The following is a 27,487-nucleotide window of genomic DNA, read 5'->3' on the forward strand; positions in this document are numbered from 1 at the left end:
TCCCGAACTTAATTCTCAACAAATAACGGCATATAAATGTACTTAGTTATTTGTATATATATATATAGGTATATATTGTAAATATCAATAAATCTAGACGGACAATTCATGAGTGTTTCGCTTACGTGACCTTCTGACTCTTCACAGTCTATACTTAAGACAATTTACTCGATATGTTTGTGACTTTCATATCAGACATAATACAGACTAAAGCCATCAAACTCTCCAGTTAATAAAGAAAGCGCAGATATATCTTTTTCAACAGTCCCTAATAATGGTCGAGAGTAGAAACATAAATAAGTTGTTAGTGCCCCAAAAGGTTAAAGGTTATAATAAAAGGGTATTTGCGGCCAGATATATGGCATATTTATGCCCTGATATATTCTTCGTCCTATATATATACGTAATCCGAGTGAATCGTTACACAGTCATAGTCAAGGGGATAAGAGGGTAATACAGCCCGGAGTTGTCTGTGATTGTACAGCTGGCACACGTTCAGGTTGGAGAGATCGTATCGCTGGAGGTGTCGAAGGTGTGATGGATGTTGTGGCCAGTCGGTGGGTTGTTCGTGAATGCAAATATAAACAGTTTACAGACATTTATGTGACTTTATATTCGTACAATATAGCACTATATAGTTTCGTATGCTGGTTGGTAAAATAATAATACTATTAATAGCGACAGTTGTGAGCTGCTCCGTGTTTACATCATAAATACTTATTAACTACTTATTTGCTTGCCGCTCGACTTGCAAGCGCTCCAAACTGGTCGTGACCTGTTATTTGCGGACTTGGCTTCAGATACAATAACATACAGAATACCTAAATACCTAATATACTATATATATATTTAATACAGTCCAGCTTGCTTATAACGAACGTCGCCCACCTATTTAGTTTGTCTTGAACATTTTTAAGAGAGATTTTCGTGTTGCTGCATCTGCAATATTTCTTTGACCTATGCGAGATTAATATATTTATTATAGATTCAAAATAAGAAGTTACCTGATTTAATGTTAACAAGTATATCTTAAGCGAAGCAGCTTAACCAGAGCCCATATAAAAGAACATAAATAACACAAAAGAAAGGATAAAATTGAGGAGATATTTAGTCAAGCCATGAATAATACACGTATATATGCATACAATACCTACCTTATATGAGTTTGAATGCCTCGTATAAGGATTATTTAAGTAACTTTAGTCAATTTGGCGAGAGATCAACGAGGATCCAAAGCATTGATCGGCAAACATAAACAATTTTAATATTTAATAATATATAGTAAATATTCAAATAAAGAAAAGTATATTATGGAAATAGAAAATAGAATGTACAAAAATGTAAAAAAAAAGGCTTGTTTTGTGGCACTGTGTAAATATAGAGTACACTTGTAAGTTTTAAACAAGTTTTTATTGAACACCAACTGATACAAATGTCCTATTGGCACGAAGAGCTCGTTATTGTGGGCCTTGCCTGTGGGCTTGCGTATACCAAGTTGTACTTAATAGGTATTCAAATTCAGGTTGGTCATTTGATTGCCCTGACGGGCCGTTGCGTGTGCAACGAAATGTGTTTCTCAGCACAGGATACCAGTTACAGTACCTGTGACAGTTGAGAAACTACAGTTTTTAATGTGGGTGTCGTAATGCCGTTAACTGTTTTCCCAGAGCTTTTCAGTGCATTGTTGCGAGGGCTTTTCCAGTGCATCTTGTTGATAATTTGCTAGCCGCTTTGTATATCACTCATACGTCACGTTGGCCCTGCCACGTAAATTGCATGAATTAGGCATCTTATTTATCGCTTTTATATAACTGTATAAAGCACAAGCATATACACATACACACACGCACACACGCACACATGCACATAAATGTTACGAAATGCAAATAGAATGTCAGCTCGATGTTTGTCACAGTTAAAATGTCGCACACACTCACGCGCGCACACACACACACACACACACTGACACAAAAGCCTTGGCAATTGTTGTTGCTGCTGCTGTTTGCCTGCATTTTAATTTGTCAAAATTGTCAAGAAGTTACTGCAATGTAACAAAACAAAACACAACGAACGAAAAAAAATCAACAGAAAAAATTTACAATATAAAAAAAAAGGTTGTCGCACCCCGCTGACAAGCCATGCTGTCACTCCCCCCCCCCCCCCCCCCTACCAACACCCCTTCGCTCACCTGAACAGCTCCTGTACTGACTTTCAATTGAATACGTTTCATTTGATTAAATAAAGAACAGCATTTAATCAAATAAGAGGAAACGTCGAGTGCAACTGAAAAGTGTAAACAAAACGGAGCGCGTTTCATTCATCTGCTTCTTCTTCGGCATATTTATTTTATTATTCTTTTCCAACTGCTTGTATGTTGTTCTGTAAACATTCAATAAATAAAAATTAAGTTAATTAAATAAAATAAATAACGGCAGAGACGGCGAAAATGTTCAGGAACAATTAAAATAAATAAAACAATTTATGGCACCACCAACTGTATAAGACAACACGCAAATGGAAGGTTATTTTATTATTCAATCTCCCGCCGCCTCCCCCTCTCACATTTTCACTCCACACTCCACCATTGACACTAGGCACAAGAAGCTACGCTTTTCGTTGGAAATTCACACGTTTTACCACAAATAACACATAGAAATATTTGAAGTATTTGTCAATCACGTGACTCCGACTACGACTTGCACTTCGATTCGCTTCGCTTCGCTGCATGCCCGGGGCGGTGGGAGTGCGCCTGATAGGGGGCTAAATATCTTTATTATTAGCTTAAACTATTTTCAATTAGTTGCATTCAATTTATGCAATAATTGATGGAGATTAGCTCGTCAGTGCACGCAACAGTTTCTGAAACGAGATGAAGGTTTCCCCCAGTTCCGATAGTCTTTAACTAATTGGAAGTTGTAGTTAAACCTTTGTGATTGCTTTAACAATTATATAATAGACATCATCGCTTAAATACGCTATCTGAATTAGTAAATATCTAAATTAATATATAATAAAAAGTTACCTAATTATAAATATGCCCCGCATTCAGTTCCGAAATGCTCAAAAAACAGGCATTAATTTCTATAGACCCATATTATGTAAAATATTCCTTATATAGTTTATGCCTTATATCGAAAGCTATTCGATATTCCACTTTCTAAATTATTTCCTCAAGGATTTTATTAACAGTCAATTAATTCTGGTAATGGAACAATTTATCACAATTTTTTCTTTATTCATTTTAAACAAATTTTACAATTGAATTAAGGATCAGGGATTGAATCCCCGGCTAGGGTATGAATCTAATATTGCCTCCATTGAAAATTGCAATAAGATAATACAATTGGATTTTAATAGTTTCTTATGCCCTGAACCTTCAAGTTCAATTATAAAAAATAGTAAAGGAAAAGGAACCCAATTCAAATGAATTCGCAACATTGTAATATCTTAAAATATATATAAATACATAATAATTGTCTGATAGCTAATTTGAAGAACAAGTAAGCTTCAAAATCATATAGCTTAATCTTAAAAGTATTGTGCACTCGGAGACTGAGACTGCGACATTGCTATTTGTTTTTCAAAGAAGTATGTCACGATAATTGTGGGAGATGGCAAGCCCTGTTTACTTTTTTCTGTTTCTCCGAAAGAATAAGACTATGAACAGAGCTCAGTTCTTTGGCATTATGATTGATGCACAAATCTCCCATGACTACTCGCAGACGGTGCTACGAGCATTCAACAAACATTTACGGAGTCACGGAGCGGCTCTGGGGTGAAGGTGAAGGTGTTTTCTATATTGCGAGTTCTTATTTAATTATAAACATGTTTGAATCGCGTTTCGTTCATTGATATTTGTGAAAAAATTTAAATAATTTGTTTCAAGCATTATTTATGAAAATCTTACCTAACCAAGCTTTGCAAGTGGACAGCCAACACCTCTAGAGATCGAATCCTACATACCTATATTCGATATCGGCTTTCGAACTGCTTTGTGCTTACAGTCTTAGGGTCACCAATCCAATAGACAAGGAAATGCTATTTTGCTGATTTCATAGATAATTATCGATAATTATAATTACACTGTGACTAAATATGGTGTATGGCGCAGTTGTTTGCAATGTTCGCACATTTGTCATTGCTTTTTATACCCTGAACCCATTAAAAATGGCTAAAAGGCGTAGGGTATCACCCAGTCGGGTGCTCCCGACTAGAACCTCTTGCTTGTTTTACTTGCAATGTTGTGCGGTAATTCTGAGAATACAGCCTTAACCTAGCTGTACTATAAGGGGATTGAGAAGCTTAACATTGAGTTTTTACTTTAGTACGTTTTTCTTATTCTTTGTGTTTAACATATATCTATCCAAGTACCCGGATTGGGAGATCGATGAGGTGGATCCTGGGACGTCTCCATTGGTTTCTTCTGCAAAGCCATATTGGCAGTATTATAGGGTGAGCAGAGAGGCGGGCCACATAGCTGCTGGATTGCTGTTCCAGAATGTCGCCCAACAGGGAAAAAGGACTCCTTGAGCAAATGGCAAGCCGGAGCATGTTTGCCCATTGATAGCAATGTTTGGCTGCAAATTGGTTGCCCACCTCTTGAGATCGAGCCAGTATTTTGCAGCTGGCTTTCCAGAGGATTTGTGATTCAAGCAGATTTTGAATTTGTATTGCATATTTTTGTGGTCATTTGTGAAATTAACACCTCGACTTGTTATTCGATTATTGGACTGTAAAATCTTCTAAAAATTAGCAGTGGTTTGTCTGTGCGTCATTTAGAGCACTTGCTATCACGGCCTCGGTGAAAGTAAACAAAAAGTTTGCTCAATCACATATGTATGTAATTTGCGGCCACTTATTGCACCTGTGCAATAATTGGTGCGGCAATGCGAAAATTAAAATAACTAAACCCTCTAATTGCATATTAATTAATCGCACGGATGGCGCTCAAAATTTTCCACACGCCAAATGCTTACCGAATATGTTTTTTTTTTTTTCGCAAGTAAATAAAACATTTGAAAAAATAATATAAAAAAAAGGTAAATATAAATAAAATTTGTATTTACATAGAAAGACAGACATATCTGAGCGCCCAAACGCCCACGCAGCTGGTGCAAATTAGTGATAAATCCATAAAGAGTAAACAAGCGAGATAAATGAAAAGGCCATAAAATGTTAAATAAACGCCGAGACGGGCAAGAAGTCAATTTGACGAGTCCGGCGTGTCCGTAACCGATCCCAGGTCGGACCGGACCCAACCAGTTGGCTGGCTAACGGCGGAGGCGGTCGAATTAGCAGTGCTCATCAGTCCGCAACGTAAAATCAATTTGCTGCTGTGTACACAAACTTTTATGGCGCACTGTACGAGTAAACGTACTGCTAATCAATTGCACAAATGCGACATATTTGAGGAGCTTTTTTGTTGCGGTCCGTTTGCTTTTAGCGCCTCCAACCTTAGCTCGGCTATCATCGAGCATTGTCATGATGTTGATCGTGATGATGACGATGATGATGATGCGAATGCTGATGTTGCCTTAGCTTAAACATCATTAGGTCTGCTGCAACAAATTTACTTTAACACCTTAAAAACGGTTAATGCGTTGATTCATTTGCAAAATTCCGTATGCCCGTTGCTTTTGCAATCAAATTATTCGTTTCTTCATTGCTTAACCTATTATTCATTACTCATCAGTCATTATCGGGAAAGTGTTTGAAGCCAAAATAATTTTAGTTGAATCCATACTATGTCGGTACGTAAAATATGTTCGCAGACAATTCATCCTAAAGGATATCTACACACAGTTGTGTTCTTTGATATATGGAAACAATTTGAACAACTTAATTTAATATTTTTAAACCCTTTCTCATTCTCAAAGTGCATAATGCACTCCCTTCTGCTCTCGAACTCGATAAATGCAGATAATTCTCTTGATAAGGCTTTTCTGCTCCGATTAATCGATTAATTCCGAAAGACGAGCGAGCAAAGCATAGTACAGCATGTGCCTATACATATAAGAGGCAGTGTATGCTGTACCAATACGAAGGGTATATTCCAGTGGGCCAGCCTTGACTAAGGCACTCTTAGTTATTTGAAATATTTATTATTCCGTAGACAATTCCATATTGTAAAACTGTAATTACCTTCCCCTGTGGCAGGTTTTGATGTGGAAAATTAATTGTAAAAATACCCTTACAGTTTCGTGTGCTTTATTAATCACAGCACGACATATAGAAAAATGTTTAAATTACTTTCAAGTCGTTTTTTATTTTATTAAAACTTTTTGCTTTATATTTTGTATTATCATTTTTTGCGGTCACGAGTTTACCACATAAGCAAACCCGTGCAGCTTTTAACAGACGTCATTAGCCAAAAAAATAAAATAAATAAATACATAAAAAACAAGAAATTGTTTTTTTTTTTTTATATCTTTTGATCGCTGCGAAACAACAAATACACTGCCTCAAAACGAATCTGTATAAAATACCTTTTTTTTTGAATGTTAAAAAAAGTTATTCTTAAGAAATAAATCGATATAGTTCACTTGAAAAGTATTTATTGACTCTTTCTAGAAAATGTTGAGACTTTTGTCAAAATAATTTTTGCAGCTAAACATAATTTATACACTAGTCTCGAGTTCGTTGCAATATTTGGGCATAATAAAATATATTTCTGCCCTGAAATTGGATCAATTCGGCTCAAAACCAGTTTCAGCTCGTTTCGATTTACTATGAGGCATACATAATTAATAATACCAAAAAAAAAAAAGGAGCCTTAAACATATGTTTACCGATTAATTTGGGTGACCTTTTGCTTAAGTTTGTGTACTAAGATATGTATGTGGTAGAGAGGATTGGCTGAAAATAGATGGTCATTCTATCTATGACATAGTTATTATGATGTTATTGCTTGTTCGCTGTTATCAGATTTTGGGAAAGTTTTCTTAACTGGCGAAACTCGATTGATAGCCGGCAATAATCCGGCGTCTATGGTCGCAGTCTTTAGGTGCGTGCGTGTTGCAAATAATTAATAATTAATGCGGCTTCGCCCGACAAATGGAGCGGAACCCAAAGCGAAAGACCATGCCCAGGCATTGCCAAAAGCGCAACAAGACCTGGGCCTGGGCCCGAGCAGGGACTGGGGCTGAGGCTCGGGCTCGGGCTCAATCTCGGGCTCTGTCTGTACTGGAACTGGTATTGGCTCTGTACCGGTTCACCTTGTAAATCAACGCCACATACTAAAAATACCAGTGATCGAGTGTTGTTGTTGTTGTTGTTGTTGCTGTTCACTTGGCACTGTGCAGTCGGCGGTCGACAGTCGGCAGACTTGGCCAACATGAGCGCCACGGACTCAGCCCGTGAACCGCTTCTAATCGAAGTAAAAAACAACAACAACAACAGCAACAACAAAGACAACAACACAGTCGAAAAGTTTCGAATAGTTGTCGCCATTTTGTTTGCCATTTTTTCTTGTTTCTTGTTTCTTGTCTTTTGTCGATTGTTTATGTTTTTGCTGTCGAGTTCTTCGAACTCTGCGCTGAAGTTCAAAATGCTGTTGACGAAATTACCCCAACCTGGCCAAAACATCTGAACGATAACACAGATGGCGGCTGAGAGTCAGAGACAAAGTAAGACATAGCAGCGAGCTGGAAGATACGAAATACGAGAGTCGAGATTGGAGACTCGAGACTCGAGACTTGAGCGTGGATTTCATTGCGTTGCCAAAGCGGAAGCTTTATTTATTTATTTATTTATTTATGTATTTTTCGCATTATATTGTATATCTTTCTTGATTTGATTTTACTTTTTTTTGTTTTGTTTTTTTTTTAGGCGAAAAACGTGCACGGGCCGAGTCCATTGTCCGCGGCCGATTGCCCGCTGACCGATTTGTTTTGTCGCAACGATTTGTTGCAGATGTGTCTTGAAATTATAAATGCTCGTACGTCACATTTCGCAAGAAGTCTTTATACAAATATTGCGCAGAATTTGGAATTTTTGTAGAACCGGCTGCTTGGATCTTGGATGGGTTTGTTGCTCATTTGCTTGATTGCTTTGCCGGAACTCAGGGTTGCCAGTTTCTTGACACCGTCGCTTAGTTCCTGATTGGCGAAATATATGCGAACATATTTTTGCTAGCCTAGCCGCACAACCATTTCAGCTAGTGGCACCTGTAACTGGATTTCAATTAGAGCACACAGCTCGCTTAAGTTCAGCTCAGTTCAGCTCAGTTCTGTTCTGTTCTGTTCTGTTCTGTTCTGTTCAGTTCAATTCAGTTCAGTTGAGCTGCTCGTTAGGCTCGCTGGCCTTGAGCATTGCCGCACATTTCTGCAGCTAACCTGTTACAGTGGCCCGACCATTCCAAGCATACCGAGTGCTACAGTCGCTTTCCATTTCTATGGCATTTCCAAATTCAAACACCCTTCTACACAATTGCACCAGCACCACACCAGGTGATTGTCTTGGCCACGGCACGCATTAGCGTTGATTACATGGAATGAATCGCTTATGGAATTTAATGTTTAATGTCTCTCTTTCTAATAACTGAATCTCAGCTCACCCTTCACCGCTATGAATAGACTTTGGTCTTACCTCTAAGCACGATTTTTTCACGGCACGAGATATGTACATACATACATGCATGTATGTGACAATAGCAAACGGACGGCGCCATGTGCATGTCAGCTGGAGAGCGATCCGGTTATATCTTGTAATATCTGCTAGAAACCACACGTTCCGTACCTATTACAATGTATTAGAAAGACATACTATCTATGTGCACATTATATTTGAATACATAATATTTAGATTAGCAACAAGATCACGCTTCGATTCTCTGGTTCGCTAAATCACAGTTCATTCTTTGGAACCGATTGTTGTAATTGGATTGAGTTGCTATTCATCTGTTATATTATTGATCATAGTCGTGATTTTAACTAAACTAAACGTAGCTATAGTTGACTCGAGTTAGTCAAATGGATATTACATTTTCATTATATAATCTATATTTATTCGATAAGTACATCATTTTAGCTTAAATTATGTTCTATTATTTAAATATCAAATCCGAGTTCTTATCATGTTTGTTAAATCTCTATTTTATACGTGCCATATACATAGCTAGTTGTAAGGAAAGTATCTGCTATATTCTCAAAAATGCTCCAAAGCAATTTTTTGGCAGCTATTTCGTGTTCAAGCTCTGCAGACTTTGGGAACGTGTTTCCCCATGTAGCGTGGCCTGTTCTTTTCTTTTTTTTTTTTTTGAACTGAAATGGTATTTAAAGTTTTGTAATTTTCAGTGTAGAAATACTTTAGAGCTTCTGGGAAAAGTTGAAGATATTTCCATTGCTCAGTTGTTAAACTACTGAATGAATAGTTTCTATACTACACGCTCAACAGAAAAACAATGATAGGTATGCGAATAGTCAATGGGAATTACCCAATTAAATCATTAAAGAAATATTACCTTGCTACAGCAGGGTATTCTAGCTAAATTACAAGGCATGTTTCGATACACTAGATCCTAAATATGAAGTATATACCATAAATTCATGAAATTTTTGGCGGAATTAGTTCACTATATCAAATAGTTGGTGTTCATATTTACAAATAATATATATATATAAAAGGCTTTTATGAATTTCAAAGTTAAGGTAAAAGTTTTTCTTGCTTTTAAGTAAATTATGAAAACTAACTAAAATGTTTTTTATTAGTCACTCTCTTCTTTACTCTCTCTCTCTCTCTCTCTCTCTTTCTCGCTCACACTCTCTTACCTTCTCGTCTCATTATTTATTGCTCAATCGAAATTGACTTGATTGATTCCTTGAGATAGTGTATGTGTATGGGTGTGTGTGTGGTTTTTGAAGTGCCGACCCGCTCGTAACTTAATGTATCAGTGACCCTTCCAGCTGAAAGAAAGTTCCTTTAGACAGTTATTTTCCCGTGTATGAGCTGCCCCGCCGCCCGTTGACGGTCATGCAGTACAATTGTTGTATAAACAATTATTTATCTGGCGGCATTCTGTTTGCTTAATCAACAATTATTGTTTATTGTTGTGCAATCGGTGTCATTACGTTGATTTGTTTAATCTGCCGTGAATTTGTTTATGAGCATCGACTATGCTACCCATCATTAGCAACTGATTCCGCAACAGGTCCCCTTGATTAGTGTGGCAGGTGTAACAAACTTCGAACTGAGACATTCCCAAGCGTACATAGAATTTTGTGTATCGATACCCACCTACATGTGTACTCAGTGTAAATGGTCAAGAACGGGTGTATTGGTTTTGAGCAAATGTATGTGACAGGCGACAGTTAGTTGCGACAACCCCATAAAGTATATCGCATCGGACTAGGCAGCAGAAGTCGAGCTGATTGAGATATGTTCGTCTCGATAGACTCTTTAGACTTGCGCTTTGATTTATGCACACATTTATAGTACAGCAATAGATGTATACCCTATTACTGTCAGAAGTGTACCAAAATGATGTGTTATCTAGAATTATATGTTATGGAGTGTTATAATTAGTTTACCTAGTATATTTACTTATTATGATACATTAGACACAAATATTAGCTATTCATTTCATTTTTCGGTCTATACACTGTAATTTTGTCTAATGTATCTCTGAGATTAAAAGAGCTTGGGTCTCGGAGTGGGATATGTAATATATATACAGATGTTTGTTTGGCTTATAACAATGCATATGTGTAATGTTAAAGCACTCGGACAATTCCAACAGAAGTCAAATTTTGCCATATAATAAAACTCGATAGTGATCGGCCCACAAGTTCTGGGCCCTATGTTTAATTCCCTTGTTGCTTTAAATTGCCAAAATATGTATTTAAAATGCATTTATTGGAAATACTTTTTAAATTGCATGCCTTATTGTGGAACCTTTAGCAAGAGGTTGGTTGGTAAATTGTTGACTTGTCCATGCAACTCGATCGCGTCCTTGGCCTTCACACACATTTCGAACGAAACCTGGCCTGAACTGGGTCTGGGTTGGGGTTGGGGTCGGGCGCGGGCTCGGGCTCGGACTTGGGTTCAAGCTGGTGCTCAGGCTCGAGTTAGGGCTTTGGCCTCTGGCTCACAGCTGTCCTCTGTCCTCCGGACGTAACTAGTTGGCTACCTGACTTGGGCAATGTTGTTTTAAGCATTGTTGCTCCCGTTAATAATTTTCGCTGTTGTTTGTATAGTTGTTGTTGTTGTTGTTGTTGTTGTAATTGTACGTGCTGGCCAAAAACGATTTCAATTATGGGATTCTCAGTTGTTGTTGTTGTTGTAATTTATTGACTCGGATGCTACGTGACTGTTATTGAAAATGGTCATTTTGTTCATGTTGCTGTCATTTGTTGCTGTAGTTGCTGTTGTGGGAACCTCTACTATATATATGTATATATATATATATATAGCTTAGCCACTACCTCCACCCATATTATTATTGTAGATTGTCCGTCCGTGCTGTCTGTTTCTCGGAGTGTTTGTTAATTTAATTTATTCAAACATTGAACTTTTATTCGCTTTCAAGTGAGCAAAAGGTGTTGCACGTGTTGGCACTGCCGGGCTGTTGGGACAGCAAGGGGGCTGCCCTGTCGTTCAATTGGGCGGGGCACGAACATAAATCGAACGGTTGTTGCTGTTTTATAGATATGTTATTTTGTTTGTTTATTATTATTATGATTATGTATTTTGCCAGTATTATTATTCTCATTATATTGTTGAATTTATATTTTTATAGTTTTATGAAAAATTTCAAGGAAAATTGACAGAACACTTTGCATGCACACAAAAACCAATAAACATAAATATTGAATAAATGAACAAACAAAAGGCGAGCACAAAATGATAGATAATATTGTCATTCGAAATGGCGTAACGCTCAATAATCCAATAATAGAAATAACTATTCAGAAAATTATAAAAAAACAAGTAAGAGGATACCCTGAACCCTCTTCTTCCAACATCAAATGCATATATATATTCTATTTTAGAAGCAACATATCATGTTTCGTGACTCTAGCTCTTATTATTTACCAAAATTGCCCAAAAAACAGAATATCGATATCGATTTTTATCGATTGCTTGGAAACGGAGTAAATTATCGATTATCGGAAACAAACTCCGCGCGGAGTTATGTCGTTTTGGATAATCATATCTCCGCGCGGAGATATTACCCGAGATATTAAAAAAAAATCATAGAAGACGGACGGACGGACGGACAGACAGCCGGACATGACTAGATCGACTCGGCTATTGATGCTGATCAAAAATTTATATACTTTATGGGTTCGGAGATGCTTCCTTCTGCCTGTTACATACATTTGGAAATATAGTAAGGAATTGACGAACGAGAGCTTGATAAAAGTTCGTTTTGAATGAAAAGGAATTGCATTTGACAACAGATAGATGAGGCAGATTGGGCTGCAAACATGACCTAATGCTGCAGGTTCTTGTCAAAGCTTAGTATATTTAACAAGCACTTACGTTTAACAATAAGTTCGATAAATTGTTTTGGTAAAGATTCACACTTTTTTATATCTTCCTGTTCCTGTCAGTTCGCCTGCGCTCGAGTTTAATAATAAGTATAATACATTTGACAAAGGTACATTTGATATGTTTTTGACGAAAACAAAAAGAAAAATTTGACAAGCTGCTAAATTTAGCAGCAAGCAAAAAATCTGGTAAGGAAAAACATGCGCTGTTAACATCATATTTAATGTCGATTGCCAGACATAAAACAAGCATTTAAATTAAAAACCAGCTACAATGAAGAACATTTTAAAAAAGGTACCTAATTAAATGATATTCGACTTAAGCAATTGTGCGAAAGATAATATAAAAGAGCGCTGATTATAGAAAAGCTGACCTTAAGGCTTTGCAATAAACACAAGACTTAATGGAACCACATAATTAAGCTGCTCATATCGACAATTCTGACAATTCTGAAAGCAACTGTTTTTAGACTTGTGTATTGAAATGTACTAAAACTCATTTAAAATAAATATTCGCTTCAAATTATTATTAGTATTATATTGTCGTCATATTGTCAATAGTACAGCACAGGTGAGGTATAGCTTTCGCATTGTTTTTCTGTGGCCTTGAAATGGCTACTATTTAGCATGAGTAGAGAGGGGAGTAGGAGAGGAGCACCGGGGGAGCGAGAGTGATTCAAATAGCGTCATTTTGCTCGGAGACAGACAACGCGACGGCAATAACAAAAACCCCCCATTCGCAGATCATAACTTAAATTGACAATTTGAGCACCGACTCAAAGCGATCTCGGAACGATCGTCAATTGTTTATCGCATCATAAAACAAGCTACTTATGCGAAGAACTCTTTTTATGCCGTGAGCACATTGAAAATGGCAAAGCAAATGGGTATATTGGCACTGTGCAAGTGTCTGTAACAGACAGCCGACGATATCTCTGAGCCCATTAAGTGTAATTATTCCTGATCAGCCGAGTCGAGTCCGTCTGCCTGAGTGCCTCCTCCTAACAAGGGCTAGGCACTCCAAAATTGATATTTAGGTAAAAAAAAGCACACACATACATATATGAAAATGAAAACAGTATAGGACATCTATTGGGGTAGCTCTCCCGAACAGGGCATTGTTATTTGTTTTCAGTTTGGTTTCATTCATGCCCGACATCCAAAAATATTGTTCGGATGAATTGGCATGTGTCACATAGACATTATTTACAAACAATTCTCATACTCAAATATGATATGTGAGCTATGGAAACTCGTTTCGGCTGTGGGACAAGCCTCCCAGGTTCACCAAACCATATAGCCAGCCTCATGTTGATGTTAAATTGATAATCTTAAAGCCTTTCGCAATTGGCACAAAGTCCGAGTATCGGACGAGATGCGACTTTTCATTGATTAATGATAATTAAACAATTCCGCTCTGCTAATGGCATGGATATTTTGTATTTTGTCCGGCTGTGAATGAAGCTTTGAATGTGGATTTGGATATGGATTGGCAGTTCACATATCGAGCACTTAGCGTGCCAACGCTAATGCCCTCTAATAGAGCACGAATACAATGTGTTATTAATTGAAACATGCAGGCATTGGGATAAGCAAAAAAAAAAAGTAACACAAACAAATAAACAAAATGTTCGTTTCGAGGGGCAAATCCACGACGTGGATGAATATGACGTCTACTAGGAAGGCTATGCAAAGTCTGGCTCAGTCTCTGGCTCTGGCTAAGGCTTTCGATCTGGCGAAATTTACCTGGGTCTCTCCGTCAAATATAGAATTTATCAATTAGAGGGCCGATTCTCACAGTAGCGCAATGTTGCCTCAACGTTTCCTATTGCAAAATGTTGTTAATTGCAATTTACAATAAGTGGAAACTTATCGAGCAATAAAAACTGGCAAAAATAACAAACAAGCAAGTATGTATACATATTTATATATAATGTCTGTTCAATTAGATACCCTAATAAGCGTATCTGCCAAGTTTCCCTTAAGTATTTATATTGTTCAGAACAAAAACCAGTTATGGTGTTGAATGTTGTCAGACTTGCGCTCATTATCCCAAGCTATCCCAATTTATCCCAAACCTTAAGTTGTTTCTTATGTTCACAAGAAGCGTCATCGAGATATCGCCAAAACTTCCATTCATTACAAATTTTCACAAAGCTTTCGGCATTAATACACATGCTGATTGTAAATAAAAAACAAATTAACGAACATTTAAGGCTTTAACATAATTAAACAAATACTGAACATCAGTTTTACAGCAATCTTAAAAACTCTTTATTCAAATTCTTTTGCTTAAAACATTGACAATCATATTTTATTTCTTACAAAAAAAGAAAAACGTTGGCTTGAGATCAAACATCATATTTTAATATTTTAAAAAGATTGATCCAATCTAGAGAGTATCTTTCCTAAAAATTCGTTAAAAATAAAATATGTCAACATTTACAGCTTAAAGTAAATATTAAAGAATTGGTTAAAACTTGTATATCCTAAATCCGTTTTAAGGGAACAAAGGATATTATAACAAATTTCACTATGGTGTTAATCTGTCAGTGAGTAGAGGAAACAATATGCCGTTTGCAAAGACTAAAATGCTGGGTATCAATAGAGAATACAGTTTTCACAAGGCGAATAAGGCAAATAATTAAGTGAATATTGCGGATTGTTTTTGGAATGATGGCTATGATAGGGACAGGGGGCGTGTGACCTCAACGTCTTATGTTTAATTTGTTGCAAAAATATTTGTATTTATATTTTTCATGTACTTACCGTTTAATACACATTTAATACGACTTTTGAAGCACCTGTGCTAATTTTCCCGCCATTGTCTGGGCCAACTAAGGGAAAACTGACGCCCAAAACGATGGAACGATGAAAACGATAAAACGACGTTGCGCAAATAACAAATAGAGAAAAAATTAAATAAATATGTAAATAATGAAAAAAATATTTGCCAAGTTGTTTGTGTGCTAAGTAAGAGCTACGTCAATTTGTTGCTGCTGTTGTTGTCGTTGGTTGTTCGGTTGTTTGGTTGTTTGGCTGTTGCCGATGTCTCTGTTGGCTGTTGGCGTGTGGCGCTCACTGCTAAGTCCCGAGAAGTTCGAACATAGGAATCGAGCTGTTCTGGCCAGAGGTACTACCCATTATATTCGGGCTCTACGAAAGAGGTTTTGAGTTAATTGTTTGTCTATCCGCATACGTATTTTGTGACAGCCGGTATCATTGATCTTACAATCAATTGGATTTAGCGTTTCGAATCTTGCTTTGCCGGTTCCTTGTTGTCGTCAACTCAACTCAGATCTTTGATATTTCACGCAATGCATTTGCGCATTAGCAATATTTTTTTTTATGTTACAATTAGATTGTACTTCCCAAACCTAAAAGCAGTTTGTCTTTAGTTGTGAAATTGTAAACTCAACTTAATCCAATTTGCAATTAGTTAAGCAGCTATTGAAGCATGCGAGTCTTCAGTTCTTTGAAGATATTGAAAATGTGCAAAGTAAATTTGGATAAAACCATGAAAAGAATTTTAAGAAATACTTTCCATGAATGAAAAGTTCAAGTAAGTGCTCAAAATAATTTCCCATAAATTAGTTTGATTCACTTCTTGCAGTATAAGAATGCCGCACTTCCTTTAATCTAAAATATATAATAATACGAAATAGCAAAATATTACAATGAATAATAATATACACTTCTTGCTGCAACTTAAATGCGTTTAAATGGGTTTTTCAAAAAAAAAAAACTTTTTGTCATATTTTTTATACTCTTTTAAGCCATAAACAGGGTATTAAAACGCTTGCCAGCTTTCACAAAAAGTTAATTTCTCGCAGTTAATTTAACAACCTCTTAACAAAAGAGTTAATGTTGAATAATAATAAGACAATGCAGTTTTATCTTAAGTCTCGTGCAAATATGAGACATTTTACATTTTACATAATGCATATTATTACCTCTTCTCCTGTTCGGTGTGTGTTCCCCTCTAGTTTTCGGATGACTAGACATAAATTTATGAAAATTCGTTTGTATTTAATAAATAAAACTTAAATAGTAACAAATGTGAATTAAATCTCTGAACTCTTCTGTAATCATAAAATGATGCAAGTTTTACATTATTTTTCATTTAAGAATTATGTTATTTCGGGAAGATTTCTTTTGAGAGCATTATTTACTTTGTTTCGAACAGAAAATGAATCGACAATCCGTTCGATAAGGACTCTGATGAATCTGATATATCTGGTTTCTTTCGCACGAAATGCATAAACGAAGCAGGCCAAGCTAAGCTCTGAGAGCCAAAGATCTTAACTGATTTGCCAGCACTTTTGGCCGTGGTCATTTGTCGCTTGCTGCATCGCTGCATGCGGCGTATGCGCAATATTTATATTTGCCACGCTGCACCCCCCGCTGCGGCCAGTGGCCCCCGCAGCCTTAGCGTTAGCCTCTGCCAACTGCCATCAACCACACCCAAAAGAATGTCGCGCCTTGCCCGCAATCTTTTGTTCAGTTCGTTTCCAATTCGCCTTTCGAGCTTCTTTTTGTTGTGTGTGTTTTTTTGTTTTTTTGTGTTTTAAGTTTGTTGCCGCGTTTTACGCGACGCTTTTTATGAGCCAACAATAAGATTTTTTTCGCAAGGCCGTTGGTGGTTTTTTTTTTTGTTTTTGTTTTTGCTTTATCATAAAAAATTCGCTTGGTCTTGTTGTTGTCACTTTCTGTGTGGTTGTGATTGTGGTTGTGCGAGCCTTTTCAAACCTGGCCCAGTTGATTGCATTTTATTGACGCTCATTCCGAGCAATCACGTCTCATTAGAGCCCGGTTTCGATCCCGGTCCAGGCCCAACTGAAAAGATTTTGGGCCTGGCCTCAAGGCGCTGCACTTCAATTGGCATTGTCAAATTTGATAATGTGAATGCATTCAATGTTCACTTTGTCTAAAGGCACCGATCAATATTACAAGGAGAAGAAGGCACTGTTCCAACAACGATATTTGCATTCGAGCTTGTAAACAAGCTCTTCCACTTAATCGCCAACAATGATAACTTATATTTTCTCTATATCCAATGACAAGACATTTCTTAAATATCTTTAGGTAAAAGTAAATACGATTTGGAGAGAACGCGTGGACTACTTCCAGTTATCGTACCAGTTTCGTATCCATTTCCATTTGCAATATTAACGTGGCTAACCACAAAAACCGCCGTCGTGGCGAAAATGTAAGCAGAACAAAAAAAAAAAAAGCAGCATAAATATGTAATAGGAGTTATTGTTAGACTATGTGATACCCTGTGTTCAGCTATGAATAATAAAAGAGCTTTGCTCATTTGTATATCCAAAGGCCGAAGCTCTACATTGCCAAGTGAGATTTTTCCAGCTTAGGACAATGTGAGCTATTCAAAAAGTGAAATATAATATTTGTTTAATTATTATTACTTTACAAATGATTTATGCATATATGTTAGAACGGCTGCCGCAACGCAAAAGTGCATTATTTTTAGCCACATTTATTTTGGATTTGTTAAACTGGTTTACCCTTAACCAGTTTACAGGGCATCTACTAGCTAGTCGAGCCGAATCGCTTAGAACATTGCAAGCTGTTTATTATTGCTTTTGGGGGTCTCTCACTTACGTGAGCTGCCAAAAATGCAAGTGCCGACGGGTTAAAATGATCGACAGCCTGGTTAATGTACGTCCTTGACCATCGCAGCCTGGCAAAAAGCAAACGAACAACAACAGAATTTGCAATACGAAAACTACATTTAAAAGAAAAAATAAAAATACAAAAAAAAAAAAAAACGAAGCAAAAAACTGTGGAAATGCACGCTGCGATTCGCAGCGTTTCATTCGCATCGTTGGCGAGCCCGATCCAAAGAGGCCATGCAGCACAAGATTTATTTATAGACAGCACTGGCTTTTAGCCTCCATTCGAAACACGCTGCGTATGCGTTACGCCAAGTGCCGATCGTTACAAATTATCAGCCATGTTTTTATGTTTGTTTTCTTTTGTATACACGTTCACCAAATGAAAGCGAGTATATTCGGTATATTGTGCAATGTTGCCCCGTCTGGAGCTAAAGACCTGGCTCTTGTGAGCTGTTACCAAACCGGTTTGAACCCGGAATTCCAATATATTGCTTACCATGCACCGAACCCGAAACCCGATGAGCTGGTTAAAAACAAGCGCAGCAAAAACTTCTTCTTGTTAAACAATTCTTATTTTGGATGCTTGTAAAATAATGCTGCAAAATTAGCTAGTATTTGGTATTTTTTGAAAAAAAAATTAAAACAAACTATGTGGAAAACCAGAAACGTGAGCCCAATCATAAACCTGGACATTGGCTTGAGCCGCAAACCAAATAACCGATAAGGTGAAGATGTTAAGAATCTCAATCGGGGAAACCCACAGCCACAGTTTAAGATCTATAATTATGCATAATCGTTATGAACAGCTCCAGAAATAGATGCCCGGCCATCGATATCTGTTTATGAATTTGGCTAGTAGCCAAATGTTAATGTTGTTGTTGGACTGTGAGCGTGTATTACGCAGTTGTTTGCACCCGACCGCAACATTGTGACTTGTTTGTACTTTTGTTTTATTTGTTGTTGTTTTGGATCGTATAGCATTTTAAAGAAACGATAGCGCTTACTGGGCGCGTCCGAATGCACATGAATTTTGGTGTCGATGTCGGCTTAATGCACCTCTTGCTGCAGCCCAAGTGGCTCTTTGTCAGCTGCGCAGCTGCGCAGCTCCAGCTTCAGCTCGATCTTTGGCACCGGCAGCGCCAAGACGCTTAAATCAATGATGAAGCGGACCGACGGCTGGGGGCCCCTCTCCCCTCGCCCGCCCCTTCCGCTTGTATCGCACTTGGCTGTTAGTTTGGCTCAGATCCAATGGACAAGCCACAAAGCGATTATTGCGCCGATGCCGTTCAGTGATTCTAGTTTGAACTGGCCAAAAGTGGTTTCAAGCTGTTTAACCGCCGCTGCCAACAGCGGCTTGCCGGTTTTTTTTTTTTTTTTCAAATGGGGGCTTGTTGGTGTCACCGTCGCTGCTGCCATAGCTGCTGCTGCTGCCGCTGCTGCTGCTGCTGCTGCTGCTGTTGGCGCTGGCGCTATCCAAAGCTTGTCGTAGGTACACCAAAGACACAGCCACAGCCACAGCCACAGCCAAAGCCAAAAGCAATTGAAAGATTGATGGCTCCACTTCGGCGGGCTAATGATTCAAAGCGAACCGACGCGACGGCGGCACCGTTTCGTCCCGCTGCGATACAAACCTTCATCACCAACCCCCCCCCCCCAACCCCTCCCCTCCCACCCAGTCAACACACCGCACACCCCGCCACCACCCACCTTTTTACCGTTTCTTGGCAGCGCTAGTCATTGGGTAGGGCTCACTGTCCAAGTTAACAGCTCTTAAGTTAACCAAGTGTCGAGTAAAATAGCACAGCGATTGCCCCGATAAGAGAATAAAAGAGAAATAATTGAATGCTCGGAATATGCAAATGGATTGTCCAGAATATGCAGGCAACATTTGTATTGTTATTGTTATTATTATAACTTTTATCACAAATAATTTTAGTTTTAATCGAAACACTATTATTGATTTTAATTTTGTATGATTATTAGTATTTTAAATTCAATTTTATTATTATTATTATAATTAATATTATTATAATTATTTTTTGTATTTTTAATTATTTTTATTTTTCTACTTTTTATGCTCTGAACCCAATAAAAATAGGTAAAAAGGGTATAATATATTTCTACAAATGTATATAACAGGCAGAAGGAAGTATCTCCGACCCCATAAAGTATATATATTCTTGATCAGCATCCATAGCCGAGTAGATCTAGCCATGTCTATCCGTCTATTCGTCCGTCTGTCTATCCGTTCGTATGTATAAACGCAGCAATCTCGAGACCTATAGGAGATAGAGACTTTAAACCTTGAACGCTGGTCCTTCTATTGCCCACTTAGTACGCATTTGTTTCCGATAATGGAAAGAGGCAAGTGTCCCTTTTTTTAAGAAATTCTCTTAGGTTTTCAAGGCTAGAGTCACCAAATTTGACATGTAGCTTCCCGAATAACATATATATATATATCTAGTATCTTTCATCACCTAGTCGGAAATACCCGACTAGAGGCACTTGTGTTTTATACGATTTAATATAATAATATGTAATTGAGTATTAATGCATACAATCATTTTTATTTATGCCATCAGTATTAATATAAGGCCTTTAAGTAGAGCTGGTTGCTTTTATCAGCTTCATCTAACGATACTCTCATCTGGACTACAAACATTTATGCTCAAAAAGAATTTTGTCTGCGAGTCAACATAGAAATTGTTCTTGTTCTTGCAAATTATTCAAGCAAATCAGTTCATAGAACATTAAAAAAACAAAAGACATAATACAGTTTCTAAATGGAAAAACTAGCTGTTAAAATTAACAGGCGGATATTACTGGAACTAGCATTGAGCTAAGCTCAGAGATCAATTCGATGCAAGTCTCTCGCCCTCTGGCGATTGGCGGCCTCTTGAATATTGCTTTTGCGCAGTTTTTCTATAGCTTTTCATGGTGAAATGTGTAGCTGCCGCAATCCAATATTTTCCGGCGTGCATCGGTTTCCATAGTCTGGGAGCTGGGTGCCAAGTGTTAATTGGTTTTGTTTAACCGAAGGCGCAAGCGGACGAGTTTGTCTGTAGCCTTTGTTCTTCGCATTAATTGATTTAATTATAAGTGCGTGTTGCAACAGTGCCACAAATAACAGTAATATGGATAGTAGTAGATACTTTATTATTTTGCATACAAAAAAAAATATTTTAAAACAAATATAAATCGAAAAACAAAATGTTGCAGCAGATGTTCAAATATTTGCCTTTGGTTTCTTTATATTTTTAATTGGCGCTGAGCGAATATGGAAAGCCAGGCATCTAGCAGTTTCTATATGCATATATATATATATATATATATATATATATATGTGTGTGGGTGTGTGTGTGTGTGTGCGTAACTGTATCTATATCTAACACGCATTTGCATGTAGAGCTGGTGCTAAGTCAATAGACCAACCGCCCCGCACCCCGCTAAGCCCAAGTTAGCTGGGCCCGACTGATAGCCAGCCGTAGCTGACAGCGTTAAAGTTGACAGCACAGCTATCAGGCACACACACACACACACACACACACACACACCCACACACTATTGCATGCTAACAGTGAACTTGAAAAGGTTATTAAAAATTCAAGTGCGGTAGTTGGGTGCTAAGGTAAACAGAGGACGGCGACAACTTTGTCAACTGCAACGTCGGCAGAGTAGAGCAGAGAATAAGAAAGAGAGAGCATAGGGCCAGTCGGCTATACATATGTACAAGTTGACCCATATTGTCGCACTGTCGAGATCGTGGATTTTCCGCAATCATGATTTATGCAGTGTTTATATATGTTGCCTGTCAACCAGCTGCCCAAACGCACAACAAAAAACCATGCTCGACTACGATATGCCCTGTATTTAGCGTAGTCAGAAGCTCTCTACCAACTACGAAAGCTTTCACACACATACACCCTTATACATATATACCTATTGCACTAGTAACTTAACATATCAGTACTGTTTATGTAAACGGATCCTGTTAAGATAACAGCTGTTAAAATATCGATTGTCACAGTATATTCACAATTCTTTTAGCATAAATGTAGGCAATACGAAATTATTTTCTACTTTTTATGTTTAAATAATAGTTTATGGAGCTGTTAATTTTAGTTAGCTTTGTATTGCTTATAATTATTGTTTAGATTATATAACTTTTTACAATGAAACAAAAAAAAAACATTGACGGTGAGCTGTATCCGTTCGTATGGGATAGATTTTGCAAATATCTGTACAGAAAATTATTAAAAATAAACTTAAATTATTTCTTTTTAATTAAGAAAATTGTGAAGGAAATCCGCTGTACTAAAAAAAAAAGAACTAATCATAGTTGCAAAAAAACAAAACGAAATTATCTGAAATTTAGCAGAAAATATAAAATTCTGTGTTCCTCAAACAAACAATGCATCAGAAATAGAACTAAAGAAAAAATTAAGAGAAAAATGATAATAAATATAAATAAGTAATGGAAATTGTTGTTGCTTAGCTCGACAAATGTTAGGGTATTTACAATGCGTTAAGCTCAATGGCAAACAGCAAGCAAATTTGTTGTTTCCTTCACTTTTCTAAGAAGCGACAATTTACGAGCAACTGCGGTACTCGTAAAAATGATTTGCATTTTGTTGGGGCACAAAGGCGCATAGATACACACACTCACAGATATATCTGTTAAGATATATACCATATAGATATGTGTGTTTTGTGTATACATTAAATTTGAACTGTGCAACTCGTTCTTAGTCAGCTAAAACGACACTCAACTCGCTGTCTGAGTGCACATCATAATTATATTCAAATTAATTCTATTCTCATCGCAATTATGCAACACCTCAGTTTTAATTAATGTGCTAAACTGGACTCTAGGTCTGTGCACGTGCTCAGCTCGGCCAATTATAATTACAAGTATATCAATATGCCGTAAATGATAATTGTTGCAAATATTATTTAAATTGAGGCATTTACTAGGCGCCTCTTCCCACAGCCTCCATAGCCCCATCCCAATGCGCACAATCCCAACAAGTGCGTCACGTGCTGTGGGATACGCGTCTGCTCCGGCGCAGACTGGACTTGACGTTGCGGCTTGGAGCAGATTTGTGCAGATTCTTTGCACTCTAATTGAAGGGGGCCGTTCGTAAATTGAATCGCGCCAACTGTCTTATAAATAAATTAGCAATGAATAGACTCATTCACACTGCGTATACGTCATATTTGTATCTATATATATATATGTATATATGTATATATGCAGCGATATTTATGTTTAGGTCCCGCTGCAACCACAGAATTGATGACTTACATGAGAGTGAAAGAGTTTGTTAAGCACTTTACAAGAATCAATCAAAAGCTGTTATGAACAACCCCAAACTAGTCGAAGATGCACGTAGTATAAGACGCAGCAATAATGCATTTGCATATGGTTCACTTAGTATAAGAGTTGAGGATGCGCCAAAAGCCTTGCTCGCATGCCAAAATTAGACGATATATAGTATAACAGCTGGTAGCAGAGCGTAAAATGTGTCACAGTATAAGAAAAACGCTAAGCAAATAATGCTTAGCGCTGCTAATTAAATGTAAGCTAATATAAATTTAAAAAAAAAAAACGCATGAGCATAATAATTTAGCGAAAAATTAAAGAGTTTTATAAGACTACAAAATGTGGCAAATCCGCGTGAATAAATGAAAGTATAAGTGACTAGTGCTGCTTAAATTAGTCAAATACTTGCTAAACTAATCTAAAAATTATGTGCAAGAGCAAAATAATGTTTTTTGTTTTTATTTTAAGCTCCCAAGTGTAATACTTTTCCTAGTATAAGACCTTATCTACGAATTTCGGGGGTGCATTATGGCTATTATAAGACAGTGTAGACGAGCTTTGAATGCAAGACAAAACCTTGCGAAAAAAAAAACTAAAAATAAACAAAAGAAAAATAAGAGAAATGGTAGAACAAAATATAGAAAAATAGCAGCAGCAGCAACGGCAGCAACAGCAACAGCAGCCGGGGCGAGAACTGTTAACGAGTATAAGAGTGACATTTCGGCAGCAATTTACGAAAGCCAAATAAGCTGACACACTGAGAATAGACAATGCAAAAAAAAAAACAGCACATAGATGAGCTATAGAAATATATATACATATATATAAAGATGTATATATATATATATAAAGAGATACTTTTAGCTGCGCTTGAAACGCTCGTGACGTCTGCTGACGGCGATGACAAAAGATGACGAAAAGCGAAGCCAAAAGCGACAACGACGTCGGTTCATTTAAGCAAACAAATAAATAATTAATAAATTAAAAAATGAAACAATAAAATGGCCAGTTGTTTGTCAATGTTGTTGTTGTTGTTGTTGTTGTTTCATGAGTATGTTATGGCTTGTTTGGGGGGGCTTTTGTTAAATGCGGCTACTGCGGCTGCTGCTGCTGCTGCTGATGCAGCGACTGTGCCTGCTTTTGTTTTCTCGTTTGTTTGCTGGCTTTTGCATTAAACAGTTGACGCAGGCTCTGACAGTGACACACAAAATGCGGGAAGCGAGGGAGCGAGATGGGGCTATAGCGATTTACGATTTATCAATCGCGGCATGCAAATCGTTTTTCATTAACAGCAATTATTATTTAATTATTGCATTAAGACATGCTAAACGACAGCGGCGACGTCGCTGCCAATCCACCGAGACAGAGATTGAGACCGAGACCCAGACCCAGACCAATATCAAGGAGCACACACACACACATACACAGTCACAGCTATTGAAGGAGGCGTGGCTGAATAGCAATTTCTAATGAAAGTTGAAAAGCGCTACTCATGCGATTGGCTGAAATGTGTCAGTCCCACGCCCCACTTCCTCGCCACCAACAACAAGACAGGCAACAAACGTCAACAGCATCGAACAAGTTTGAAGCAAGTTCGAAGCGGCAACGATGCTGCGCAGCCAGCGACCGCAACAGCAGCTGCGACGCTGCGTGCGCAGCACGCTCACCCACACATACCACGAATAGAGCCGCAAAAAGCTTACGATTGCTATGAAGCTGCAGCTTCGGTTTATTAACTCCCTCTCTCTCTCCTATTGTGGCGCTCTCTCGGCGCCGTCGCAACGCAAACAGCTGCTGCTGCTGCTGCTGCTGCGACGTCGCGACGCTGACGTTGACGGCGTGTAAACAGGATCTGAGCGTATATTACGTAGCGGCTGGCTTTAAGCCAACATCATTACCAAGCCGAACGCCAACAACAGCTGCCGTCGCTCCACAAACACGCTCCACGCTCCACGCTCCAAACACGCTCTACACGAACATCGAGCAACGATCTCCGATAACGAGCAGCTGTTTTTGGGCCCGTTGTCAGTGCCAGAGTTATCTGGCCGCATCTCTGCCAAAACGCAAATTTCCAACGCAGCGACGCGGCGCAGCGCAGCACCCCTGCCCCCCTCGCCTCATCACAAGCACCCCCGCAGGGCAGCGACAAGTGCAAAAAGTGAAGTGAACTCCACATACGAAAGCATCGTTTCGCCATTGTCGTCGTCGTCTGCTCTCTCGTGTCGCGTTCGTGTTGCGCTCGTGTCTCGTTCGTTTCTCTCTGTCGCGCGCTCGGCTTGCGCGCCGCTTCAAGTCCCATTGTAAATTACTTGCAAAGTAAAATTTAGTCTCGGCTTTTAATACCGTTTTAGTGCGTTTTCGAGTTGGTCGTGTTTTTTGTTACCAAAAAAAAACCAAATAAAGAAACTTAATACAGAAAGGCTTAATTCTGCGGCTGTGACAATTCCAAAAAAAAAAAAAAATAAATTAAATATAAAGTAAACTCTAATATCAGATGAACATTTTTTTTTCGGTTTCCTTAAACATTCCACAATAACTTTGCGGAACAATCGCAAGCAACAACAATTTAATTTTGCACGTCCTGCGCAATAATTATTGGCAGACTTGATAACAGACTATCATCAACAAGAATTAAACAATTTTTTTTTATATAATTTAACATTTTGAAAATTAAACGGAAATGTAAACTACTCGCCCCCGCCAACTGAGCCTCGCTTCCTGTAAATTAAGAACAATCATTTTTCGGTTTCGCACGCCGCAAACAGACAAATTTTGCAATAAAATTTGAAAGCAACAAACATTACATAACACTTGACTGCAAGTACAAAAATACATATTTAAAAGTATCATAAATAATTTAAAGATATAATAAAATACAAAACGATAAACAACCATAAAAAAACAAATTCAAGACGGAAGTGTATTTTTTTTTTTCAAAAGCCGCGCATCCTGTTTGAGCTTTTCGCGCACACACATACACACACAGACACAAACACACGCACACTTTGAGACGCGTAACTGGCTCGCGCTCTCGCACACGTATAAGAGTTGTGAAAACGGTAAGTTGCGTACTGTAATTGCCATTACAGTCAAATTTTGATTTTGTTAAATACATAGCATAAGTAGCACAGCACCGAATGTAGGTATAAGAGAGCGCCCATAAGAGGCGGCAGCAAATGTAAATGCAAATTTTATGCTGCAGCTATTATAAGTTGGCATAACATAACTGAACTCAGTGCTGAAAATGCAAGCAGTATAAGACTGCTGTGTATAAGAGCGGCAGTCTTGAGCGTAAAATGCATGCAAAAAAAAAAAAAAATAAAAATAAAAAAAGACTAAAAGAAAAATGAAACCAAAGCACAAATAACAATAATAAACAAACATTGCAATGTGCAATATTGCACATAGTGTGTTTTAGTAACAGAAACCATAAATAACGCCGCGTCTCAACTAACTCTAAGTATATTATCAAACAGTTCTAATGAAAACAGAGAAACACCCACTGCCACAAACACACACACACACACACACACACACACACACACACACACATGCAAACGCAGCCATATGGGTGGCTGGTGGGGTGGTAAGCTGGTGTGGGGCACGGGCGGCGACAGCACGCGCGCTGTGCAGTGAGTTCATAAACAAAAAAGCAATAAAAATATTAAACCAACAAAAAGAAAATAAACAAAATGTATAAATAAATAAGTATACAACAAATAAATTGCATTGCCTAAGCGCATGCAAATTTTAAATGCCCAAAAAATAAATAAAAATAAAGAAAGGAAATGTGCGCAACCCCCCTTTAACTACACTACACTACAATTTCGGGCTGTTCGGCAGTCGCGTGTGTGTCGAGTCACCCCAACCCGTCCAAAGCCCCGAGTAATTGACATCTGGATAGTTCAGACGCTTTGCCACAAAGATTCGATGCGGCGTTTGTTCGCCTAAAAAAGCAAGCACAAAAGTAACAAAAATAATAAGAATAATAATAATAATAGTAATAATAATAATAATAGAAGTAAGAAAATAGTAATAAT

At 37.8% G+C, this 27,487-nt stretch overlaps 1 protein-coding gene across 1 annotated transcript in view; it reads left to right on the forward strand.

Annotated features, from left to right (window-relative positions):
- The first annotated feature begins 25,344 nt into the window (after nucleotides 1–25,344).
- LOC6631706 (UNC93-like protein) overlaps nucleotides 25,345–27,487 on the forward strand; it is a 28,637-nt gene continuing 26,494 nt past the window's right edge. Inside the window, exon 1 of the mRNA XM_015170957.3 lies at nucleotides 25,345–26,506. The gene's annotated coding sequence lies outside the window, so the exon portion shown is untranslated. The remainder of the gene's footprint in view (nucleotides 26,507–27,487) is intronic.

This window comes from Drosophila virilis, chromosome X (genome assembly GCF_030788295.1).
Source record: "Drosophila virilis strain 15010-1051.87 chromosome X, Dvir_AGI_RSII-ME, whole genome shotgun sequence".
In the NCBI taxonomy this organism is placed as follows: Eukaryota; Metazoa; Arthropoda; class Insecta; order Diptera; family Drosophilidae; genus Drosophila; species Drosophila virilis.